Source organism: Triturus cristatus, chromosome 8 (genome assembly GCF_964204655.1).
Source record: "Triturus cristatus chromosome 8, aTriCri1.1, whole genome shotgun sequence".
Lineage (NCBI taxonomy): Eukaryota > Metazoa > Chordata > Amphibia > Caudata > Salamandridae > Triturus > Triturus cristatus.
In genome coordinates this window covers 1,293,153,223-1,293,180,902 of record NC_140591.1, presented here as the reverse complement: position 1 = coordinate 1,293,180,902, position 27,680 = coordinate 1,293,153,223, and positions in this window count along the sequence as shown.

The window sequence follows — 27,680 nt, the reverse complement described above, 5'->3', positions numbered from 1 at the left end:
TAACCGGAGAAATGATTTTCCCAGGTTAAAATCCGGGGCCTGTGAGTTTAGTGCAACCGAAATAGAATGAGAGCTCCCCATTTAATCAATAACATATCATTGTACTTCTCGTAAATCTCTGAAACACGGCTAATTAGAGCTCTATTGCCTCGATCACTCGCCTAATGCTGCAGCCTTCCTGATACCTTACTCAAAGCTCTTTTTGAAAGAGCGCAGAAATGTATGATTTTTGGTAATTGTATAAGATGTAAGTAAATCATTTTTCCTCTAACAAAGGATATTGACATAGGAAAAGAAAGTGAGATATATGTTAAATCTATGCACTGGACAGATAACTTAAAAGAAACTGGTAGCCTTCTTATCTGACATTTTCTCAGCAAGACATTGTTTAGGAATGAGGTGCATTCTTGCCAAGAGTGTATTTGGCATAGCTCTTCTGGACGCAGAACATGCACTACAGCTATTTCTAAGTATTGTATATAACAAGTGCTACTGTTGTTTGACCAATAACAAGTTCAAACTGGATTCCCTGCAGATCATAACCTCGAGAGGCAACTCAGAGAGCAATAGCATGTTTTTGCCATGCATGTCAATGTCTGGCCCAACCAGTAGTCACTAGCACTACAGTAGGGTCTAATTCTCATAAGGAATGTGAAGTTGTATAAAATTCTACTGTACAACAAATAGCTGCTTCGTGTTACTATTTCATCGTGCTTCTTTCGAAGATTGCATCTGTATTGTTCATATGTGGTGTTATACAGTGAGGACCAGGTCCTTGCAGGCATCATCGCATTGGGAAAACATAAACCCTTAAGGCCTAATTTAAAATCACAGGTTTATCTCAATGGGGCCGATTGGGACTTTAAGATGCATGATGACTCCACAGATCTTGTGTGTTTCACCTGGCTGTGTAAAGTAGTGTAAATCTCTCTGTAAAATTCCAGGTGAGAGTGCTGAAAATGGTTATTGTGTGTTTATTGTCACTGAGACAGAGATTAGCGATACTTTGACTATCATCCTGGTTGATCTGATCTAACTTGGCTACAAATGCCAACTGTAAAACATGGGGCACATGCATCAAGCCTGTATTTTGCGATTCCCGAATAGCGAATTTTACAGAGTTGCTATTTGGGAATCGCTAAATGCTATGCATGTAGGAATCGCATAAAAAATTGCGATCTCTTAACATTACCTAATAGAGATTCGGTAAATAGCGAAAGGCTATTAGGTAATGTGGCTCCATTCATTCCTATGGCTCGACAGGCCCATAGGAATGAATGGTATTGCATTCGCTCATTGCGATTACCAAATTGGTAATCGCAAATAACGAATACAGAGTCAAGGCTGACCGGGGGCAAAAGGCCCCCAAGAAGCACTTCAAGAAAAATGCAAGTGTGCACACGTAAAGCACTCACATGCCCTAAGGGCATGTGTGCGCTTCATTGAACTTTGAAAAATGCATTTTTGTGCATTTTTCAAAGTATACACATATTACCATCAACTGGATGTCAATGGTAATTAGTTTCCTAAGTGCACAGTTCACATTTAGGAAAGGCTTCTTGAATCTGCATTAGGGAATCGCAAACTGCATTTCTCTAAGGTGCACATGCATCAAAGAAGTCAATAGCGAATCTTTAATTGTGATGTTTAAGAAATCGCAATTAAAGAATCGCTATTGTCTATCCACGTAGGAATCGCAAATAAAATTGCACTTCCTACTAATTCCTTAAATGCAACTCGCAAATTGCGACTCGCATTTAAGGAATTGCTTCCCAATCATTCCTATGGGCCTAAAGCAGTGCTTTAAATGGGCCGGTACTCACCGGTACTGAGTACCGGCACTTCTTATTTTTATCACACTGAGTACCGGCACTTCTCTACAGCCGTGAAGAGTACCGGCACTCATGGAGGGTAGGTGCATTGGCCTTTAGTGTTGGTAGCCAGTCTCTTTGTTCAGCCAAATCACTTTTATAGCCCTGAGCTGAGCCCCTGCTGAACTATTCAGCGTGGGCTCATTTGCATGATATCCGGTTGTTCGCCGTAATGCTGTGTTTGCAAGGAATCGAGGCAGGCCAATGACAGCACAATGAGAAAAGCCATGGGAGGTTAAAAGGGCTTTAGTCTCACCTGATTCTTTTGTGCGAGTGTCTGCTTATGTGTGTCTGTTTGCCTGCTTGTGTGTGCGTGTTTCTGTGAGAGAAATATTACAAAATAAGGAAAGGTTAAAATACTGTTTGAATTTCATTTTGTTTAACGAATTAACCATATTTTTTTATAGAAACACATTTGTCATGTGTGCTCCAACTATTATATAAGCCAATAAATTTCGCATGTCTAGCCTTTAGCCCCGCCCCTAGCCCCGCCCACTCGCCACATTTAAATGAGTACCTGCACTATTTTTTTTCCCTTTTAAAGCACTGGCCTAGAGACCCATAGGAATGAATGTGAATAGCATGTGCAATATGCGAGTACCCATTAGGTACTCATAAATTGTGCATGCAATATCAAGGGTGCAAGGGTGCCAAAAGGACACCCTGTTCCACCCCTGAAATTGTAATTTGAACACATGTTGCTCACACACATGCCCCAAGGGCATGTGTGTGTGTAACCAGGAACTTTTTAAAATGCACTTTAATACATTTTTCAAAGTTTTGGCACACACATGCCCCAATGGCATGTGTGTGTGTAACCAGGAACTTTTTTAAATGCACTTTAATGTATTTTTCAAAGTATTGGCATGGTGAGCAAAAAAACGATGGATTTAGGCCCAGATCTCTGTACTGGGGTGAATGTATGACATTGTTCTGCATTCTGTCCATCAACAGTTCTTTTTGCATTTGTCACCCCGAGTGGGACGGGTATGCTCAGACTTGAGTCCTGTGCTCTCCATGCCAATGGAATCAAGTTATCCTGGCTGAAGAGGGGTGAAACTCCGAAACCGGTCCTAGGATGTATGTTTCCAGTCCAGGGAGGACCTGGCCTGGACGTTTGGGCTGGACTGTTCCCATTGGGCACAGGGTAAAGACTGATTTGCTTATGGCTGGGTCCAAACTGGAATGGCATGGTGAGCAAAAAAACAACGGATTTAGGCCCAGATCTCTGTACTGGGGTGAATGTATGACATTGGTCTGCATTCTGTCCATCAATAGTTCTTTTTGCATCACAAATGTGACACTACAGCAGCTCAAAAGTGTTGCACGGGGCTTGTAAATCTGCCCCATACTTTTCCGACTGCATCCAACCCCTCACTATAAATCAGAATCTTGGTAATCTGAGTGGACACACTGCTCATGGCCGCGGTTGAGTCCTCTCCCTACTGCGGCTTCTATAATTGTTACTGGTGGGAGAGGGCGCGATTTGTGTGTTTTTGCCATGAGACAGCGCTAGTTAATGCCAAGAAAGATGATGGCCAGCCAAGTACGGCTGGCCCAGTCTGGACCGGGCCGTGTTGGAGGGAATGCTGGAGCTCGGTTACCCTTATTGAGGTGAGTGGCAGAGAGGATCTGGGGAGATAGGAGAGCCATATTTTTATCTGAGCCAATAAGACCTTGCGGGGTGTCCCTTGATATTGTAGATATTGTAAGGCTCTTCACCCGAGATATCTATACCAGACATTAGGGAAGAGCGGGCTCCAATGGATGGGTCTGCTGGAGCAGTGATGCCATGTGGGGTGTAAGCTTCTGTTGGGACTTCCCCAGGATTGACGTAACAGACCGGGTGTCATAGCACCGAGGCCTTTGCTCAGAGAGTGCCCTAGGCAAAATAGAATTTGGTGCCCCCATTCACATTTCTTTGCCGTAAATATGTTCAAACTACCTACCCACACAAATGTGCGTACACAGAGAAAGCATCTGAGAGATCTGCTAAGATGTTCAAGAATGCTATTTATGGGGAGGAGCCTAGCGCGCAACCAAGATGGCCGCGTAGGCTTGTGGCTCCCGGGGGCCTCCGCAACCTCCCACGTCTATCCTGACATAATCCTGATTTTTTCGATGGGCTTTTGTTTATGATCTTGCGCTAAGGTGCCACTCATTTTCCAAATCGAAATTGGACTCCGGGAACGTGTTTTTTGGCGATCTGAAGTTTGCGGCCTTCTCCGGCCTTGGTGCCGAACTCGGGTTGGTGAGGTGCCCGGCTGCGAATTGAACAACAGCGGCATGCCAGGCTGGGCCTGCCCCGGACCCAGTGCTTTCACTTTCGGTTTCGAGTTAAGCTACCGAGACTGATGCGTGGGACATTGGGAGAGCTGCGCGGAGTACGGAGTGCAAGGCCTAATATTGAACTGTAAACAGGCCACTTTCAGTTGGCGGCCCGGATCTCCTGGCCTTCCTCCGGGTGCTGGAGGGTGCTGACCTGGCTGATCGCTGACGATGACGACGAGAGTGGACGGCGACAAACTGAAACCCAAATCTACCCGGAGGGGAGCTTATTCCCAGGCCAACAATATGGACCACTATGCACAGCCACAGGGATCCCCTAGTGGATCGCGTAAATCGCCTGAGCCGCCCAAGGAGGCCTCGGGCGCATCATCCGAATTGACCCTGTTGGATGTCATGGGGGCCATTGAGGAGATGAAGGTGACTGTGAACCAGCAATTGGATACTCTGGCTAACAAATTGGACTCGGTGCTGATTGATGTCACCTTGGTCAGAGCGGACCTGTCGAAAACCAATGACCGGGTCGACTCATTGACCCAAGCAGCGTCGAGTCTAACGGTAGATGTGGCCGCCTTGCAGACGACGGTGCGGAGGTTGCAGCTCGCCAGTGACCTGACCGAGCGTCGCCTTGAGGACTCCGAAGGCAGGGCCAGACGGAACAACGTCCGCATTATTGGCGTGCCCGAACGGTCGGAGGAGTCTGCTGTGGATCTTTTTGTGGAGGATCTAGTGGTGACTCATCTAGCACCCAAAGGGCTGAGCAAGTTCTTCGCTGTGGAACGGGCCCACAGGATACCGGGGGGTGCGCCCAAGGTGGGTGCCCCCCCGCGGCCTATCATTGCCCGACTTTTTAATTTTCGGGATAGAGACGCTATCCTGCAGGCGTCGAGGGTGGCTGGGCCATTACGATTTGAGAACTCTAATGTTAGCTTTTACCCAGACTTTACACAAGCGGTTCAAAAGCAACGGATGGGATTCTCGGCCATCAAACGGCGCTTGAGAGACATGGAGTACAAGTATGCAATGCTGTTCCCGGCTAGGCTGCGGGTCGAGTTGGATGGTCGCTCCCACTTCTTCGACCGGCCAGAGGCGGTGGGAGAGTGGCTGGATGCCCTGCCCAAGAGTCGGGATCGTGAGGGTCGGATGGCGTAGAGCGGAGCGGGTTTGACGGAGTAGGAAGGGAACTGTGATCCTGGTGATGGACTGTATTGGTAACGTTTTGCACCTGTGGCTGCACTGGACTCCAGTATGTAACGATTTGCCCCGTGGTATTTGGAGGTTGCGGGGGGCTTGCTGGGGCCCTTTCCTCCTTCTGGGGTTTTTTCTTGTCCTTTTTCCATATTGGGGCGACAGGCACACTGCATGTTGGGGGGGCTGTTCGGGCTCACGCAGGGGTGCAGGGAGGGGGGAGTTTTGTTGGGGTTGATGGGGGGGTTGGGGTTTGTTTGTTTGTTTCACAAGGCGGGGTAATATTTTTCGCTGTGCTATTATGATTGTGCTCCCCGGGAGGGGGATATTTTGTGCTGGGAGGGATGGTGGGTAGGGGACTGAGACTTCTTTCCTGGAATGTGAATGGGCTGGGGGACAGGATAAAGCGGGGGGTAGTCCTGCAGTTCTTGAAACGGATTTCGCCTGACATTGTGTTCTTGCAGGAAACGCACCTCATAGGGAACTCTTTTCATGCCATGAACAGACGAGGATATCGCCTCCTGGCCCATTCTGGTTTCACCTCTGGCTCGAGGGGAGTGGGCATTTTAGTCAGGACCTCTCTCCCGCTGGTGGTGGATGAGGTGCTCCACGACGACAGAGGGCGCTACACTGCGCTGGTGGGGAGGTGGGAGGGTAGATTGATTTCGCTGGTCGCGGTCTACATGCCGCCGGGCCTGCAGACGGCCACCTTTGCTGATTTGGGGCGCCTGCTACTTGGGCTTCCGGGGGGGGGTTTTGGTCTTGGGGGGGATTTTAACGCAGTGGTTTCCGGAGTTGAAGATCGACACCCCCCTAGGGACCTCCCTCGGGCCCAGAACTGGCTGGGGGGCTTTGTGGATACCCTGGGACTGATAGACTGCTGGCGGTTGAAACACCCTGGACAGGCACAATATACCTTCCACTCTGGGGCCCACGGTAGTCTTTCGAGGCTTGACTATATGCTAGTGCCTGCGGCCCAAGCTGGTATGATCGGGGAAGTGCGACACTTGGCACGCGGTGTATCTGATCAGTCCCCTCTTTTGCTACACCTAGATATCGCCTTGGGGGCGGGGGGGAGGGTGGCGCCGATCAACCCCTGGTACCTACGAAACCCCACGATCCGTGCAGACCTGGTTAAGTCTTTGGAACACTATTTTAATGATAACGTGGGGTCGGTGTCTTCCGCCATCTCCCTTTGGGAGGCCTTTAAGACGGTGCTCCGGGGCCAGGCCCTATCTCTCATTTCCCATACCAAAAAATGCGAGGCGCAGGAGGTTGTTCGGCTAGAAAATGAGATCACCGAGTTGGAGAGTGAGTTGGAGCAAGGTGTTACGGATGACAGATTGCATGTGCTGGAGCTTAAGCAGGCCGACTATCAGGCGCTGGTTACTGAATCTGCTAGGAGTATGAGCAGGGAGCAACAGGGGCGATTGTACGATATGGGTGATAAGGCCGGGAAGTTGATTGCCTGGTTGGATAAGAAGGAAAGAGCGAGTCGAGTGGTGCCAGAGATTGAGAGGGTGGATGGTGTGCGTGTGACGGACCCCGGTGACATTGTTGATTGCTTTGCGGAGTATTTTCACGGGGTCTACTCTCCGGTCTCAGAGCGATCGGAGGAAGACTCTCGACTGCTGCTTCGAGACATTACTCTGCCTTCCCTATCTGATGAGGATAAAGTATTGATGGATGCGGCCCTATCGCCAGATGAGATTGCTTTGGCCATTCGTTCCATTGCCTCGGGTAAGGCCATGGGTCCTAACGGACTTCCCATCGAACTGTATAAGCTGTGCCCAGATGCGATTGCCCCGTATCTCCGGGACATGTTCCTTGAGGCTCGGGCGGCGGGCTCCCTCCCTTCTGACCAACGTCTTGCTACTATTGTTGTTATCCACAAGGAAGGGAAGCCGCGGGATCGGTGTACTTCTTACAGGCCTATCTCTTTGTTAAACGCGGAGCCCAAAATCCTCGCCAAGGTACTGGCCAATCGTCTGATCCGGGTTGTGGGCGACCTGATTCATCAGGATCAATCCGGTTTTATACCCCATCGCAATACCGCTTTGAACCTGCGGCGACTGCATGGCGTCCTTGCTCGCACCCCATTCATTCGTGAGCTGGCCATCTTGGCGTCCTTGGACGCTACCATGGCGTTCGACACCTTGGAATGGCCATACATCTGGGCGGCGTTGGCGAAGTTTGGGTTCGGCCTGGGGTTTATCGGTTGGGTGAAATTGCTTTATGACAACCCACTGGCACAGGTAGTGGTCAACGGACGGGTGTCGGCTCCCTTTGTTTTGGGTAGGGGCACCCGACAGGGATGTCCACTATCGCCTCTTCTCTTTGCGCTTTGCTTGGAGCCCCTTGCGGAATGGTTGCGGTGGCACCCCTCGATACGTGGCCTTAGATGGACGCCGGAATACGAGGATCGTGTTTCCCTATATGCGGACGATATCCTCTTGTATCTTGCATCTCCGCGTAAATCGCTCATTGTATTGATGGATGTGTTGAGCTCCTTTGGTCGCAACTCCGGATTGGTGATTAACTGGGCTAAGTCTTGTGTATACGTTCTCTCCGGGGAGGCCCCCCCCCTTCCGCGGGGGTGCCCTATCCAGATTGCGGAGTCGGGGTTCACGTATTTGGGTATCTTTATAACCCTGGATCCGGTGGCCCGGTATGAACGGAATCTTCTCCCCCCCCTTCAGCGCCTAAGGGCGGATCTGGCGGGTTGGCGGCGGCTGCCGCTCTCGCCGCTCGGCCGGGCAGCATTGTTCAAAATGATGTCGCTACCACGTTTTTTGTACGCCCTGCAGAATACTATGGACGTAGTGCTGGCCCGTTATTTTCGGGAGGTGGAGTGTCTCCAGCGTCGATTGTTTTGGGATGGGCGGCCGCGGATTGCTCTTGCTAAACTGACCCTACCGTGGTATGACGGGGGCGTCGCCCTCCCTGACATTAAGCGATATTACTGGGCCTCCCAGTTGGCTGCCGTCAATCACGGGATGTATGGCCCTGCTTTGAACCCGGCTTTTGAGATGGACAAATTGCTACTGCCAGGCGGAGACTATAATCGAGCACTATACTCGGGGTCCCTTGATGCGCGGTTGACGGGCCCGACGCGGGTCGCAGTGCAGGTGTGGCATGCAGCAAATGCGGCGATGGGGTGGAGGGATCGCTTGACTCGGGCTACGCCATTGTACGCGTCCCAGCGTTTGGGTTGTCTGTATACTACGAAAGGCTTCGAGAAGTGGGATACGATTGGTATCAGCACGGTAGGGGATCTCTGGACGAAAGGGAAATTCAAAACGTTCGACATGCTGAAAACGGAATACCAGTTGAATGATAGGGAATACTATCGGTATGTTCAAGTTCATCATGCCTTGTGTTCCGTGTTCTCAGACGTGGCGGCTATTCCGGAGCATTCCCCGTTGGAAGACAGAATATTGGACGGCTATGTGCCGGATAGCACCATTTCGTTGATTTATAAAAAGCTTATCAATGATCGAATGGGTTTGCTGGCCTCATTGCGGGAGACATGGATTGCAGACGGTATAGAACTGGACGACGGGGATTGGGTGTCAGCGGTGGCCTCCCCGAAAGAGGTGGCTATCCCGGCCCGATTGCGGTTCGTCCAGCTTAAGATACTGCATAGAGTGTACGTCATGGGGCCCGGCCTGATGCGTATGGGGTATTCGGTGGATGGTTTGTGTAAGCGAGGCTGTGGGCTACTGGGGACTTTTCTCCATATCTTGTGGGAGTGTCCGGAGGTGACTCGGTTTTGGTGCAGAGTGCATGCGGTGGTAGAAGAAGTCACGCATGTTGCCTTGTTACCGGAGGCACGTAGATGCTTGCTGAATGTCTGGGAGCCGACTGATTACAATGTGACGCAGACGCAATGGGTGACCCTAGGCTACATGATAGCGAAGTGTCACATCGCACAACTGTGGGGCTCCCAGAGGCCGCCAACGGTCTCCGAGTGGAAGGAACACATGGACTGGTGTATGTTTAGAGAGAAAACGGTGTATGTGGCGAGAGGCAAGCCTGGGAAGTGGATTAAGGTGTGGGGTCCCTGGAACTCCTATCGTGGAGGTATTTGCGCCCCGCCCCAGACGCGTGAGATGGACGCCGCTCTGTCTCCCTAGCCCCCGCATTCCTGTATGCTCCTGCGACATGCGACTTTGTCGCTTCTGCCTTGCCCCCCTCCCCCCCCTCTGTCTACCCGGGTTGGTTTACTCCCTCGATACGAGGAGCACATGTTTCTGCCATTAACCTCCTCTGCCTTGTGAGTTTGATGTTTTCTGTTTTTCAAAAATATGAAACCTTTCCTGTTTGTTTAGGGACTGCGGCTGTGGCTGACTGCGATGATTAGCACTTTAGTAACTCTTTTGCTGCTTCATTGATGTGCATGTTAAGTCGTGCCTATGTTTACACTGCGTTTAGCGGCCGGCCTGTTGGTTGTAGGCCCATACTTGTATCTTTTCGGAATTGTAATGAAGGTTTTAAAAAAACAAAAAAAAAAAAGAATGCTATTTATGTTTCTTCATTTTTGGATCAAGTAAACATCATGAATATAGAATACTTCACAAAAATAGCACATAGACGTGGTCAATTAAACAGGATGATAATTTTGTACAGGCATTGTTGAATGAAATGCACATGTAACATTGAAATGTACAATGTATGCTCTTCGTCAAATTACTCTGTTTACACTGTTCATCCTTAATAAAGCATGTTCTGTAGGTCCATATTTGAATGAATAATCCAGTCCAGGAATCTGGTACTGCTACATCTGTTTATCCCGTCAAAAATGTAGGCCTATATGTACCAGAATGCGAAGAAAAAAATGGGACTAGGCTAACTGCTAGCAAATGCACATGGGATACATGAGAGCTCTGATAGTGTAAAATGAATGGGCACCAACTACATTTCCAAGATTTGGAAAAACATGTCAGAGACATAACTAACATGATGACAGAGAGCTTCTATGTACTTATCAATGCTACTGAAGTACTGGCCCGCTCTGGGATAGCCATTAAGTATCACCTCGATTAATTACCCAATGGCATGCTCAGTGATAAACTAACACTACCCCAACCTGCACTCAAGGGCTCATGACCTAACTTCAACCAGACAGATAGACATGACTCATTTTACGGTACCCTGTGCACAAGGCTCAAACGCTGAATAAACAATACAATTCAGAAATGAAAATTTAAGCCTAGACTCAGTCAAGATTGGTAGGACATTATCCTCCTCCCACTGGAAATGTCCTCATCGACAAATGTCCATTGAAAAATCTGGCAGTTTTAAATGGACACCAATTGCATTCTATTTTTGAAAATAGAAACAGATTGATATCTGTGCTTGTGGTTTTAATAAAACATTGCTCACATTCACTGCATTAACAGTGACATGTCCCCTGAGCTAACCTGTTTCAACCAACATTCTGCCTTCAGCAGGAACCAGTATACAGGCCTTCGCAGCAAGGCTTTTAAAGTAGGCAAAAAAGAATACAGGAACCTGATGTAGACCATACTTCAGTATTTTGCTTTCTGGGGGAAGCTCCTTCTTTAAGTAATTGTCATGGGTAAAATAAAGAGGGAAAAAATCTGCCAAGTTTAAAAAAAAATACCACACAGGCCTGTAGGCCACTACATCCCAAACTGTCTTAGACTCCCTAAGCAGCACACTGATATTCCACCATGGAAAATGTGCCTCCTATAGTATAAAATGTGTGATCCCAGGGTGGAGGACTCCTAGAGGAGGGTGGAATAATAACCCCCCATTGACTTCCTTGGCCTACCTGTTGGACCCGGCATGGACTCGTCTCATTCTGGAGAAGTGTGGCTCAATGGTGGAGAAGTGTGGCTCAATGATTAGAGCGGCAGACCCTGATGCAGAGGTCTAGCCCGGGACCAGGGTTCAATTCCCCGCCTCGGCAGGTCTTGGGCTCAAAAATTCCACGGACATGATAATTCTCTCCTCGGTGCCATTCCAATCATGGAGTCCCACTCTGCAACTCTGGGCAATAGCTTGCTTAATCTCCACAACGGCCCCCACAACGCTAAGGATGCCTGGCCTCCACCTTGGGAGTGCCCAGGAGTGGACGCCTCACAGGGAAAGCCAGGATGGGTTCCACAGTGGTATTCGTACAAGCGCCTTGAGACCCTTACGGGTGAGTAGTGCGCTATACAAGTATCAATTTACAATTTACAATTCTGCATGTCTGAGTAGGGGATAGACTTGAGGAGGATCCCAGGAGGAGACTTGGAAGTGTGCGATCCTAGTGAGTGGTGGACTGGTGTTAGCCTCAGGGTGGTATTGTACGCCAAGGGGAGATTGCTGGAAAGGGCCTCCACTCCTTAACACTTACCTTGAGGCATGTTGAGGGGACGTGAGCACCATATCGGTGCACGGGTGCGAGTTATAGTTATCTAAGGGCACAAGATATAGCTACTTGGGATAACTATAACTACTTTTTTCCTATGGTTTTGTGTGTGTAAAATCTGAACCTATGACGCCCCTTAACCATCGTTTTTCTCACTTGTCAGTGACTATTTATATAGCTATAGACATATATAGATATATATATGAATATATATTCACTGAAAAAAACCAACGGTTACAGGGACGTTGTGTGTTTTCAGGGAATATATATATATATATATATATATATATATATATATATATATATATATATATATATTTTTTTTTTTTTTAAACAAAGGACATCCGCACTCTGGAACCTTGCGAATTATTTATTTAACAGAGCCCTAGTCTGTCACACCAACGCGTTTCAGCCAAACGGCCTTGCTCACGGTAGGTGACACTACATTTTGCAGCTGTATATATGTCATTTCCTGTGTAGCCTAAACACTACCCATGGGTTTCTGGGATATGCAGTTCACAGTATTTAAACAACAGAACACCTTGTGACAGATTTGAATTCAAATCAATTATGCATAAATTAATGACAATACACAAGCGCATTGTGTATTCTTGTCAGAAAAAGCTCAGATCCGAAAAATGTACAAACAATCGGACAACAAGGAGCACCTAGACTTATCCTGACATACAGCAAAGAATCCTTCAAGATAAGACAAGCTGTACAAAAATACTGGCCAGTACTACAACAAGACCGAGACCTGGCAGAAATCATCGGAACAAAACCATCCATTTCCTACAAAAAAGCACCCTCCATCAGGGATATCATAATTCAAAGTCATTTCCAAATCCAAGAAAAAGGAAGAACTTGGCTTGAACAACAACAAATTGGTTTTAAAATATGCAACCATTGCAAAGCTTGTAAAATCGGGGTCAACAAGAAAATCATTACATACCCAGAAGGTAAAACAATTAACATTGCTCATAAAATCACATGCACAACGCAATTTGTTGTATATGCCATACAATGCAATTGTGGAATGATGTACATAGGGAGCACCATCTGTATGCTTAAAAAACGCATCTTGGAACACATTAGAGCTGTGAAAAATAAGGATCAGACCTATGCGACCGCCAAACACCTACTTTCATGCCAAGAAGGCAACTGGCGAAACATTACCTTTTTTGGCATAGACACAATTGAAAGCAATGAAAAGATGGGCGACCGCAAAAGAAGACTTCGACAACTGGAATCTAAATACATCATCAGACTTCGAACCAAGCAGCCAAGGGGGATGAGTGTGGACGAAGAACTGTACATGCATTTGTAAAAACTTGAATCACATTCACCATCACAAACTATGTCAAACATACAGGAACTATATTGAAGGAACCCATGCAAATCAATAAATGAGTATTAGTTTCAAAAAAGTAGAGAATGGAAAGTGTGGAAATAGAAGAACCCAAAGTCCGGGGCTCAAGGAGTAACCTAAATGTGGAACAAAGACTAACATCAGTTTTTTTAAATTTATCCAATTGTATTGAATAGATCGTTTGGAAAGAGAACTATGGTACTATACCATAATCCTCCAAACTTGATTGCAATCGTTTAGATCCCCTGAACTGTTATAATTGTACTATACAATGACTGTCGTTAAAATACGGTTAATTGAGACGCATGCACAGTGCATGAAATACAAATGCCGGCGCTTGTGTATTTTCATTAATTTATGCATAATTGTTTTGAATTCAAATCTGTCACAAGGTGTTCTGTTGTTTAAATACTGTGAACTACATATCCCAGAAACCCATGAGTAGTGTTTAGGCTACACAGGAAATGACATATATACAGCTGCAAAATGTAGTGTCACTTACCGTGTGCAAGGCCGTTTGGCTGAAACGCGTTAGTGTGACAGACTAGTGCTCTGTTAAATAAATAATTTGCAAGGTTCCAGAGTGCGGATGTCCTTTGTTTCAAAAATTATTATTTGGCCATTGGCTTGGCCCAACACCCTGCACCCGCTGCTGAGCGATCCGGTTTGAAGCCACATTGGAGGAAAATTACGAAGAAACCGGAAGCGCCCGATCAAGACGAAACGCCGTAATCACACACTGGGAACCTACTGGGTGAAACGCCGAGAGACGGGGCAGAGAGCGCCGCCTACACGGGAGCTTCCCCACCGTGTAAGTGTGTCAGCAATGTGCATTTAATTCATGGCACTGGTTTCTTGATCGAAGCAACTTGAGAGTGTTATACTGTGCTGACCGATATCGCACCGAAAAATTAGAGAGTGCCGATTCGGTCTGCGAAACACCAAAGGGGGAACCTTGCAATGATTACTATTTTGGAGACCAGCCCATACAAAATAACACGGACTAATATTAGCAAAAGACGCTATCATTTACACAACACACCGGAACCTATTTACTAGGGGTGGGCGGAATTTGCGTAATCGCGTTACGCAAATCTCTGCGAAACTGTAAAAAATCTCCGCGAACATGCAGAAATTCCGCGAACACGCGGAATTGCTTGTTCGCGATGCTTTTTTCCTGTTCACAGTTGCTGTTTGCGTGCTCGGGGAGAAATATCTCGCAAACACGCATTAAGAGAACGCGAACAAGAAAAAATTTCGCGAAGTCGCGGAAAGCAGAATTTTGGGCAATTTTGCGTTCTCCGCGGAACGCGAAATTACCGAAATTCCGCAAATTCCGCGAGCGGAACGGAATTTGCCGCCCAGGCCTACTATTTACTGAAAGGATCTAAACTAAGATGGAGGCACGTAAAGTGAAACGCGCCTTAAAAGTTGCCACAATGTTTCAACCAGGCGGCGATGGAGATACATCGACACAGGCTAGTTCAACTAAAGCCAACGACTCGAATCCAACATTAAAACAACTTTTTATCCAAATCGAAAAACAATACAGGCGGGAAATTAGTAAAAGCTGGGAAGCACTGGCACTTCAAAAATATCTTGAAATCAACAGAGTCCCAGGAGGATTGAGGATCTTCACAATGCCCTCACATCCGGATATAAGGGCAGACATGCTTGAAGAGTGGGGTGCCAACAACATTACATGCAGTCAGAATATGATGCGGATCTTAATCAAATATGCCGAAATAGACCTCGAGGAGATACATACGATGATTAAGGACTTGGAAATTAAAATCTCACTCAATAACAAAGAAGGCGGAGAGAAACTACGTAAAGAAATGGAAGAACGTTTGGAAAAATATGAGGAAGAAATCGAACAACGCAAACAACGAAAGTTTGTCCGCGATGAGGCTGACTACAAAGAAGGCCGAATACTAACATTTGCTAAAAGATTCGATGTACTAAAAATTAATCAGGCTAAGAAACCACAACAACCGTCAAGGGAAACGGAAACTGAATCTGATATTAGCGGGAGCGAAAATGAAACTTCCACCACAACCAACACAAATGTACCAACTAACATCACTTTTTTTAGAGGAGATGCGCCTTGTCAACCTAGACCAGAATATATCTCGGACCCAGGGACAAGGCAGAGGCAGAGGAAGAGGCAGAGGGTCTGGAAGAGGCAATATAAGATTTTCAGCAGCTCCAGGAAAACCCAAAGATCCAATCGCAAGAAGAAATTACTCACTCAGGAACCGAACAAAGAGGAACTAAACAATGATAACTTAATAATTAATCTATCGAACCATACGCTTACAGAAACAGAATCTCAAGTTTTAAATAAGGGCCTTTCTTTCTGCCCACAGAAACACTTTGAGTACACCAATACTAAAATTGATATGTACAAATTTGTGCGGAAATTGAAATTGACCAAAACATACGCCCTCAAAACATCCAGCAATGAGAGTACAAGTCCCCATGAGACCACTCAAAAGACCGACGGGGACTTAACAATGACCATAGAGGAAATTCCACTTCTTAAAAATTTATATGATCTGGCAAATGACTCCAACAATGATGAAACCACCGAAATCGAAATATTACAGAAATTAGGCATCGATACTAAACAACATGAACACAGTGGACTGAAGAACAAATCAAAATATTGCCCTCAGCTATCACCAGGCAATAAAATCGATTCTTTCTCAGAAATGATTATGAACGAAATCGAGAAAATAGAAAAAACAAGGAATAACAAAAACAGAGAAAACATATCTAAAAAAGAACACCAAGCCACAAAAAATCTGGCAAAAAATCCAAACATGATCATAAAGCCCGCAGACAAGGGCGGTAACATTGTAATTCAAAACATCAATGATTACAAAAAGGAAGCATATCGCCAACTAAATGACATTGAGAAATATACCAAGTTGATAAAAAATCCTATGCACAAAATGATTGAAGAGGTCAAAAGTAATCTGAACAAATGGTACGAACACAACCTGATCAATGTTGAGGAATACAAATTTCTTTTAAGGGAAAACCCTACAATCCCTACCATCTACTTCCTACCAAAGGTCAACAAAACACAAAAAAAACCCCGGGAGACCAATTGTATCATCTTGTGACTCATTATACGAAAACATTTCATCATATATAGATTGCTATCTGGCACCAATGGTAAGAAATCTAACATCATATATTCAAGACACAGGTGATTTCTTACGGATTCTTTCCAATACAGCATGGAATCCGTCGTATCTGATGGTAACTATTGATGTGGTATCGCTGTGTACATCCATCGAACATACAATTGGACTGAATGCTTGCGTGTACTTCCTACGACAAAGGAATATAAATGAACTCGAACATTCAGCTATGCTACTAGATATGATCCAACTGTGTCTGAAGAACAACATCTTCTTCTTCAACCACGAGATTTACCATCAACTATGTGGTTGTGCCATGGGCATCTCTTTTTCTCCCAACTATGCCAACCCCACCATGGGCTGGTGGGAAAAAGAGATAGCCTGGGGCCCACAAAACAATTGGGCTCTTGAGAAAATCATATTATGGTCACGATACATCGATGACTTATTCCTAATCTGGAATGGAAGCAAAGATGAGTTTATGCAATACTTTAACATATTCAATAACAACAATATCGGACTCTCCTTCACTTGCACTACTAGTCAGGAAAAAATTGATTTTCTAGATGTCACAGTATGCATCCAAAACGGACAGATAGAAACCACACTCTTTAGGAAAAAGACTGCCACAAATAGCATCCTACATGCAGAAAGTTTTCATCCAAAATCTTTATTGAAAAGAATCCCCTTTGGAGAATTCATCCGTATGAAAAGGAACTGCTCCACAGAGGAAGATGTAGAAAAAGAGATCCGGAATAGTGCAAAGAGACTTAACAAACGGGGATATAAAACCAGAGATCTCAACAAAAGCATGGAAAAAGTCGAAGCAATGAGCCGAACAAACATTCTTGTCAGAAAAAGCTCAGATCCGAAAAATGTACAGACAATCGGACAACAAGGAGCACCTAGACTTATCCTGACATACAGCAAAGAATCCTTCAAGATAAGACAAGCTGTACAAAAATACTGGCCAGTACTACAACAAGACCGAGACCTGGCAGAAATCATCGGAACAAAACCATCCATTTCCTACAAAAAAGCACCCTCCATCAGGGATATCATAATTCAAAGTCATTTCCAAATCCAAGAAAAGGGAAAAACTAGGCTTGAACAACAACAATTTGGTTTTAAAATATGCAACCATTGCAAAGCTTGTAAAATCGGGGTCAACAAGAAAATCATTACATACCCAGAAGGTAAAACAATTAACATTGCTCATAAAATCAAATGCACAACGCAATTTGTAGTATATGCCATACAATGCAATTGTGGAATGATGTACATAGGCAGCACCATCTGTATGCTTAAAAAACGCATCTTGGAACACATTAGAGCTGTGAAAAATAGGGATCAGACCTATGCGACCGCCAAACACCTACTTTCATGCCAAGAAGGCAACTGGCGAAACATGACCTTTTTTGGCATAGACACAATTGAAAGCAATGAAAGGATGGGCGACCGCAAAAGAAGACTTCGACAACTGGAATCTAAATACATCATCAGACTTCGAACCAAGCAGCCAAGGGGGATGAATGTGGACGAAGAACTGTACGTGCATTTGTAAAAACTTGAATCACATTCACCATCACAAACTATGTCAAGCATACAGGAACTATATTGAAGGAACCCATGCAAATCATTAAATGAGTATTAGTTTCAAAAAAGTAGAGAATGGAAAGTGTGGAAATAGAAGAACCCAAAGTCCGGGGCTCAAGGAGTAACCTAAATGTGGAACAAAGACTAACATCAGTTGTTTTAAATTTATCCAATTGTATTGAATAGATCGTTTGGAAAGAGAACTATGGTACTATACCATAATCCTCCAAACTTGATTGCAATCGTTTAGATCCACTGAACTGTTATAATTGTACTATACAATGACTGTCGTTAAAATACGGTTAATTGAGACGCATGCACAGTGCATGAAATACAAATGCCGGCGCTTGTGTATTTTCATTAATTTATGCATAATTGTATTGAATTCAAATCTGTCACAAGGTGTTCTGTTGTTTAAATACTGTGAACTACATATCCCAGAAACCCATGGGTAGTGTTTAGGCTACACAGGAAATGACATATATACAGCTGCAAAATGTAGTGTCACCTACCGTGAGCAAGGCCGTTTGGCTGAAACGCGTTGGTGTGACAGACTAGGGCTCTGTTAAATAAATAATTTGCAAGGTTCCAGAGTGCGGATGTCCTTTGTTTCAAAAATGATTATTTGGCCATTGGCTTGGCCCAACACCCTGCACCCGCCGCTGAGCGATCCGGTTTAAAGCCACATTGGAGGAAAAAAATAAATAAATATATATATATATATATATATATATATATATATATATATATATATATATATATATATGAAAAACACAAGGTTGCCCCTATGGAAAGGTCACACGTGGAAGGGTCAGTGCTCACAGCCTCCGGTAGCAGCAGCTACAGCATATCCTCATCACTCCCTTTGCAATGAGCCAAACGCGTTTCGAGCCCTGATTGGCTCTTGATCACTGGCATGCAACAGATACGAAGGAAGCAATGTTATGCCAAATCGCCATATTTATTCAATTGAGCATAGTCCCGCCCCATTGGGCGACAGCAGTGTTGCATTATGGTAATGGTAGTCCGACTGCTTCAGGACTTGAATACCAGATTACCCCAGTGGGTGTTGCTCCCTCCGTGCATACTCCAAACATAATGGTAAGTGTAAATGTTCATAAAATCCAAGTGGTAGCGAGAGCTGCGGGAAAATACTGTTCTGCTCACCAATGTAGTCCGGAAGTCAGGCCCCCTCTACTCTGCGAGTGCCTCCAGTGACGAGCACTCAGAACCGCTTGATACGCGGCGGGACCTCTCCGCGGCCGGACAAGCCGCTAAACACGAAAAACACAAGGTTGCCCCTATGGAAAGGTCACACGTGGAAGGGTCAGTGCTCACAGCCTCCGGTAGCAGCAGCTACAGCATATCCTCATCACTCCCTTTGCAATGAGCCAAACGCGTTTCGAGCCCTGATTGGCTCTTGATCACTGGCATGCAACAGATACGAAGGAAGCAATGTTATGCCAAATCGCCATATTTATTCAATTGAGCATAGTCCCGCCCCATTGGGCGACAGCAGTGTTGCATTATGGTAATGGTAGTCCGACTGCTTCAGGACTTGAATACCAGATTACCCCAGTGGGTGTTGCTCCCTCCGTGCATACTCCAAACCTAATGGTAAGTGTAAATGTTCATAAAATCCAAGTGGTAGCGAGAGCTGGGGGAAAATACTGTTCTGCTCACCAATGTAGTCCGGAAGTCAGGCCCCCTCTACTCTGCGAGTGCCTCCAGTGACGAGCACTCAGAACCGCTTGATACGCGGCGGGACCTCTCCGCGGCCGGACAAGCCGCTAAACACGAAAAACACAAGGTTGCCCCTATGGAAAGGTCACACGTGGAAGGGTCAGTGCTCACAGCCTCCGGTAGCAGCAGCTACAGCATATCCTCATCACTCCCTTTGCAATGAGCCAAACGCGTTTCGAGCCCTGATTGGCTCTTGATCACTGGCATGCAACAGATACGAAGGAAGCAATGTTATGCCAAATCGCCATATTTATTCAATTGAGCATAGTCCCGCCCCATTGGGCGACAGCAGTGTTGCATTATGGTAATGGTAGTCCGTCTGCTTCAGGACTTGAATACCAGATTACCCCAGTGGGTGTTGCTCCCTCCGTGCATACTCCAAACCTAATGGTAAGTGTAAATGTTCATAAAATCCAAGTGGTAGCGAGAGCTGGGGGAAAATACTGTTCTGCTCACCAATGTAGTCCGGAAGTCAGGCCCCCTCTACTCTGCGAGTGCCTCCAGTGACGAGCACTCAGAACCGCTTGATACGCGGCAGGACCTCTCCGCGGCCGGACAAGCCGCTAAACACGAAAAACACAAGGTTGCCCCTATGGAAAGGTCACACGTGGAAGGGTCAGTGCTCACAGCCTCCGGTAGCAGCAGCTACAGCATATCCTCATCACTCCCTTTGCAATGAGCCAAACGCGTTTCGAGCCCTGATTGGCTCTTGATCACTGGCATGCAACAGATACGAAGGAGGCAATGTTATGCCAAATCGCCATATTTATTCAATTGAGCATAGTCCCGCCCCATTGGGCGACAGCAGTGTTGCATTATGGTAATGGTAGTCCGACTGCTTCAGGACTTGAATACCAGATTACCCCAGTGGGTGTTGCTCCCTCCGTGCATACTCCAAACCTAATGGTAAGTGTAAATGTTCATAAAATCCAAGTGGTAGCGAGAGCTGGGGGAAAATACTGTTCTGCTCACCAATGTAGTCCGGAAGTCAGGCCCCCTCTACTCTGCGAGTGCCTCCAGTGACGAGCACTCAGAACCGCTTGATACGCGGCGGGACCTCTCCGCGGCCGGACAAGCCGCTAAACACGAAAAACACAAGGTTGCCCCTATGGAAAGGTCACACGTGGAAGGGTCAGTGCTCACAGCCTCCGGTAGCAGCAGCTACAGCATATCCTCATCACTCCCTTTGCAATGAGCCAAACGCGTTTCGAGCCCTGATTGGCTCTTGATCACTGGCATGCAACAGATACGAAGGAAGCAATGTTATGCCAAATCGCCATATTTATTCAATTGAGCATAGTCCCGCCCCATTGGGCGACAGCAGTGTTGCATTATGGTAATGGTAGTCCGACTGCTTCAAGGCTTGAATACCAGATTACCCCAGTGGGTGTTGCTCCCTCCGTGCATACTCCAAACCTAATGGTAAGTGTAAATGTTCATAAAATCCAAGTGGTAGCGAGAGCTGGGGGAAAATACTGTTCTGCTCACCAATGTAGTCCGGAAGTCAGGCCCCCTCTACTCTGCGAGTGCCTCCAGTGACGAGCACTCAGAACCGCTTGATACGCGGCGGGACCTCTCCGCGGCCGGACAAGCCGCTAAACACGAAAAACACAAGGTTGCCCCTATGGAAAGGTCACACGTGGAAGGGTCAGTGCTCACAGCCTCCGGTAGCAGCAGCTACAGCATATCCTCATCACTCCCTTTGCAATGAGCCAAACGCGTTTCGAGCCCTGATTGGCTCTTGATCACTGGCATGCAACAGATACGAAGGAAGCAATGTTATGCCAAATCGCCATATTTATTCAATTGAGCATAGTCCCGCCCCATTGGGCGACAGCAGTGTTGCATTATGGTAATGGTAGTCCGACTGCTTCAGGACTTGAATACCAGATTACCCCAGTGGGTGTTGCTCCCTCCGTGCATACTCCAAACCTAATGGTAAGTGTAAATGTTCATAAAATCCAAGTGGTAGCGAGAGCTGGGGGAAAATACTGTTCTGCTCACCAATGTAGTCCGGAAGTCAGGCCCCCTCTACTCTGCGAGTGCCTCCAGTGACGAGCACTCAGAACCGCTTGATACACGGCGGGACCTCTCCGCGGCCGGACAAGCCGCTAAACACGAAAAACACAAGGTTGCCCCTATGGAAAGGTCACACGTGGAAGGGTCAGTGCTCACAGTCTCCGGTAGCAGCAGCTACAGCATATCCTCATCACTCCCTTTGCAATGAGTCAAACGCGTTTCGAGCCCTGATTGGCTCTTGATCACTGGCATGCAACAGATACGAAGGAAGCAATGTTATGCCAAATCGCCATATTTATTCAATTGAGCATAGTCTGATTCGACTGCTGCCAGTGATGTTCGTGCAGTTACCCCTGCTTGTGTGGCATCTTCATTTGGGCAACCTTGGCGTTTGAAAATTTAGCGGCTAGTCCGGCCGCGAAGATGCCCCGCCGCGGGAATGGCGGCTCTGTGGTGCTTGTAAACATGAGCACCAAGGGATTGCAGGGGGCCGTTGTTACTGGTAGATATTGGCAGCGGACCAGCTAACTTTGTATTCTTCCACCCACTGGGGCAAGACATTTTTATCAAAATTTCCCATTGTGGCTGTGATTGTTACACGGAGGTTGCGGCGCCCACTGGGGTTTAAATTGGAACATGCTAAGTTTTGGCGATATATTATATGGACTACAATATCCATGAGGCAATCGTTGCTGACGCCCACTGGGGCGGGACTTTGAAATCTCAATAAATCAGGTGTTCCTGCACAGACCGCTTTCTCCGTGTGTTTAATGCCAGTGATCAAGAACAGTTTGTGTTCGAAACGCGTATGGCAAGTTTTATGGAAGTATGCTGGCAAGGCTGATTCGACTGCTGCCAGTGATGTTCGTGCAGTTACCCCTGCTTGTGTGGCATCTTCATTTGGGCAACCTTGGCGTTTGAAAATTTAGCGGCTAGTCCGGCCGTGAAGATGCCCCGCCGCGGGAATGGCGGCTCTGTGGTGCTTGTAAACATGAGCACCAAGGGATTGCAGGGGGCCGTTGTTACTGGTAGATATTGGCAGCGGACCAGCTAACTTTGTATTCTTCCACCCACTGGGGCAAGACATTTTTATCAAAATTTCCCATTGTGGCTGTGATTGTTACACGGAGGTTGCGGCGCCCACTGGGGTTTAAATTGGAACATGCTAAGTTTTGGCGATATATTATATGGACTACAATATCCATGAGGCAATCGTTGCTGACGCCCACTGGGACGGGACTTTGAAATCTCAATAAATCAGGTGTTCCTGCACAGACCGCTTTCTCCGTGTGTTTAATGCCAGTGATCAAGAACAGTTTGTGTTCGAAACGCGTATGGCAAGTTTTATGGAAGTATGCTGGCAAGGCTGATTCGACTGCTGCCAGTGATGTTCGTGCAGTTACCCCTGCTTGTGTGGCATCTTCATTTGGGCAACCTTGGCGTTTGAAAATTTAGCGGCTAGTCCGGCCGCGAAGATGCCCCGCCGCGGGAATGGCGGCTCTGTGGTGCTTGTAAACATGAGCACCAAGGGATTGCAGGGGGCCGTTGTTACTGGTAGATATTGGCAGCGGACCAGCTAACTTTGTATTCTTCCACCCACTGGGGCAAGACATTTTTATCAAAATTTCCCATTGTGGCTGTGATTGTTACACGGAGGTTGCGGCGCCCACTGGGGTTTAAATTGGAACATGCTAAGTTTTGGCGATATATTATATGGACTACAATATCCATGAGGCAATCGTTGCTGACGCCCACTGGGGCGGGACTTTGAAATCTCAATAAATCAGGTGTTCCTGCACAGACCGCTTTCTCCGTGTGTTTAATGCCAGTGATCAAGAACAGTTTGTGTTCGAAACGCGTATGGCAAGTTTTATGGAAGTATGCTGGCAAGGCTGATTCGACTGCTGCCAGTGATGTTCGTGCAGTTACCCCTGCTTGTGTGGCATCTTCATTTGGGCAACCTTGGCGTTTGAAAATTTAGCGGCTAATCCGGCCGCGAAGATGCCCTGCCGCGGGAATGGCGGCTCTGTGGTGCTTGTAAACATGAGCACCAAGGGATTGCAGGGGGCCGTTGTTACTGGTAGATATTGGCAGCGGACCAGCTAACTTTGTATTCTTCCACCCACTGGGGCAAGACATTTTTATCAAAATTTCCCATTGTGGCTGTGATTGTTACACGGAGGTTGCGGCGCCCACTGGGGTTTAAATTGGAACATGCTAAGTTTTGGCGATATATTATATGGACTACAATATCCATGAGGCAATCGTTGCTGACGCCCACTGGGGCGGGACTTTGAAATCTCAATAAATCAGGTGTTCCTGCACAGACCGCTTTCTCCGTGTGTTTAATGCCAGTGATCAAGAACAGTTTGTGTTCGAAACGCGTATGGCAAGTTTTATGGAAGTATGCTGGCAAGGCTGATTCGACTGCTGCCAGTGATGTTCGTGCAGTTACCCCTGCTTGTGTGGCATCTTCATTTGGGCAACCTTGGCGTTTGAAAATTTAGCGGCTAGTCCGGCCGCGAAGATGCCCCGCCGCGGGAATGGCGGCTCTGTGGTGCTTGTAAACATGAGCACCAAGGGATTGCAGGGGGCCGTTGTTACTGGTAGATATTGGCAGCGGACCAGCTAACTTTGTATTCTTCCACCCACTGGGGCAAGACATTTTTATCAAAATTTCCCATTGTGGCTGTGATTGTTACACGGAGGTTGCGGCGCCCACTGGGGTTTAAATTGGAACATGCTAAGTTTTGGCGATATATTATATGGACTACAATATCCATGAGGCAATCGTTGCTGACGCCCACTGGGGCGGGACTTTGAAATCTCAATAAATCAGGTGTTCCTGCACAGACCGCTTTCTCCGTGTGTTTAATGCCAGTGATCAAGAACAGTTTGTGTTCGAAACGCGTATGGCAAGTTTTATGGAAGTATGCTGGCAAGGCTGATTCGACTGCTGCCAGTGATGTTCGTGCAGTTACCCCTGCTTGTGTGGCATCTTCATTTGGGCAACCTTGGCGTTTGAAAATTTAGCGGCTAGTCCGGCCGCGAAGATGCCCCGCCGCGGGAATGGCGGCTCTGTGGTGCTTGTAAACATGAGCACCAAGGGATTGCAGGGGGCCGTTGTTACTGGTAGATATTGGCAGCGGACCAGCTAACTTTGTATTCTTCCACCCACTGGGGCAAGACATTTTTATCAAAATTTCCCATTGTGGCTGTGATTGTTACACGGAGGTTGCGGCGCCCACTGGGGTTTAAATTGGAACATGCTAAGTTTTGGCGATATATTATATGGACTACAATATCCATGAGGCAATCGTTGCTGACGCCCACTGGGGTGGGACTTTGAAATCTCAATAAATCAGGTGTTCCTGCACAGACCGCTTTCTCCGTGTGTTTAATGCCAGAGATCAAGAACAGTTTGTGTTCGAAACGCGTATGGCAAGTTTTATGGAAGTATGCTGGCAAGGCTGATTCGACTGCTGCCAGTGATGTTCGTGCAGTTACCCCTGCTTGTGTGGCATCTTCATTTGGGCAACCTTGGCGTTTGAAAATTTAGCGGCTAGTCCGGCCGCGAAGATGCCCCGCCGCGGGAATGGCAACTCTGTGGTGCTTGTAAACATGAGCACCAAGGGATTGCAGGGGGCCGTTGTTACTGGTAGATATTGGCAGCGGACCAGCTAACTTTGTATTCTTCCACCCACTGGGGCAAGACATTTTTATCAAAATTTCCCATTGTGGCTGTGATTGTTACACGGAGGTTGCGGCGCCCACTGGGGTTTAAATTGGAACATGCTAAGTTTTGGCGATATATTATATGGACTACAATATCCATGAGGCAATCGTTGCTGACGCCCACTGGGGCGGGACTTTGAAATCTCAATAAATCAGGTGTTCCTGCACAGACCGCTTTCTCCGTGTGTTTAATGCCAGTGATCAAGAACAGTTTGTGTTCGAAACGCGTATGGCAAGTTTTATGGAAGTATGCTGGCAAGGCTGATTCGACTGCTGCCAGTGATGTTCGTGCAGTTACCCCTGCTTGTGTGGCATCTTCATTTGGGCAACCTTGGCGTTTGAAAATTTAGCGGCTAGTCCGGCCGCGAAGATGCCCCGCCGCGGGAATGGCGGCTCTGTGGTGCTTGTAAACATGAGCACCAAGGGATTGCAGGGGGCCGTTGTTACTGGTAGATATTGGCAGCGGACCAGCTAACTTTGTATTCTTCCACCCACTGGGGCAAGACATTTTTATCAAAATTTCCCATTGTGGCTGTGATTGTTACACGGAGGTAGCGGCGCCCACTGGGGTTTAAATTGGAACATGCTAAGTTTTGGCGATATATTATATGGACTACAATATCCATGAGGCAATCGTTGCTGACGCCCACTGGGGCGGGACTTTGAAATCTCAATAAATCAGGTGTTCCTGCACAGACCGCTTTCTCCGTGTGTTTAATGCCAGTGATCAAGAACAGTTTGTGTTCGAAACGCGTATGGCAAGTTTTATGGAAGTATGCTGGCAAGGCTGATTCGACTGCTGCCAGTGATGTTCGTGCAGTTACCCCTGCTTGTGTGGCATCTTCATTTGGGCAACCTTGGCGTTTGAAAATTTAGCGGCTAGTCCGGCCGCGAAGATGCCCCGCCGCGGGAATGGCGGCTCTGTGGTGCTTGTAAACATGAGCACCAAGGGATTGCAGGGGGCCGTTGTTACTGGTAGATATTGGCAGCGGACCAGCTAACTTTGTATTCTTCCACCCACTGGGGCAAGACATTTTTATCAAAATTTCCCATTGTGGCTGTGATTGTTACACGGAGGTTGCGGCGCCCACTGGGGTTTAAATTGGAACATGCTAAGTTTTGGCGATATATTATATGGACTACAATATCCATGAGGCAATCGTTGCTGACGCCCACTGGGGCGGGACTTTGAAATCTCAATAAATCAGGTGTTCCTGCACAGACCGCTTTCTCCGTGTGTTTAATGCCAGTGATCAAGAACAGTTTGTGTTCGAAACGCGTATGGCAAGTTTTATGGAAGTATGCTGGCAAGGCTGATTCGACTGCTGCCAGTGATGTTCGTGCAGTTACCCCTGCTTGTGTGGCATCTTCATTTGGGCAACCTTGGCGTTTGAAAATTTAGCGGCTAGTCCGGCCGCGAAGATGCCCCGCCGCGGGAATGGCGGCTCTGTGGTGCTTGTAAACATGAGCACCAAGGGATTGCAGGGGGCCGTTGTTACTGGTAGATATTGGCAGCGGACCAGCTAACTTTGTATTCTTCCACCCACTGGGGCAAGACATTTTTATCAAAATTTCCCATTGTGGCTGTGATTGTTACACGGAGGTTGCGGCGCCCACTGGGGTTTAAATTGGAACATGCTAAGTTTTGGCGATATATTATATGGACTACAATATCCATGAGGCAATCGTTGCTGACGCCCACTGGGGCGGGACTTTGAAATCTCAATAAATCAGGTGTTCCTGCACAGACCGCTTTCTCCGTGTGTTTAATGCCAGTGATCAAGAACAGTTTGTGTTCGAAACGCGTATGGCAAGTTTTATGGAAGTATGCTGGCAAGGCTGATTCGACTGCTGCCAGTGATGTTCGTGCAGGTACCCCTGCTTGTGTGGCATCTTCATTTGGGCAACCTTGGCGTTTGAAAATTTAGCGGCTAGTCCGGCCGCGAAGATGCCCCGCCGCGGGAATGGCGGCTCTGTGGTGCTTGTAAACATGAGCACCAAGGGATTGCAGGGGGCCGTTGTTACTGGTAGATATTGGCAGCGGACCAGCTAACTTTGTATTCTTCCACCCACTGGGGCAAGACATTTTTATCAAAATTTCCCATTGTGGCTGTGATTGTTACAGGGAGGTTGCGGCGCCCACTGGGGTTTAAATTGGAACATGCTAAGTTTTGGCGATATATTATATGGACTACAATATCCATGAGGCAATCGTTGCTGACGCCCACTGGGGCGGGACTTTGAAATCTCAATAAATCAGGTGTTCCTGCACAGACCGCTTTCTCCGTGTGTTTAATGCCAGTGATCAAGAACAGTTTGTGTTCGAAACGCGTATGGCA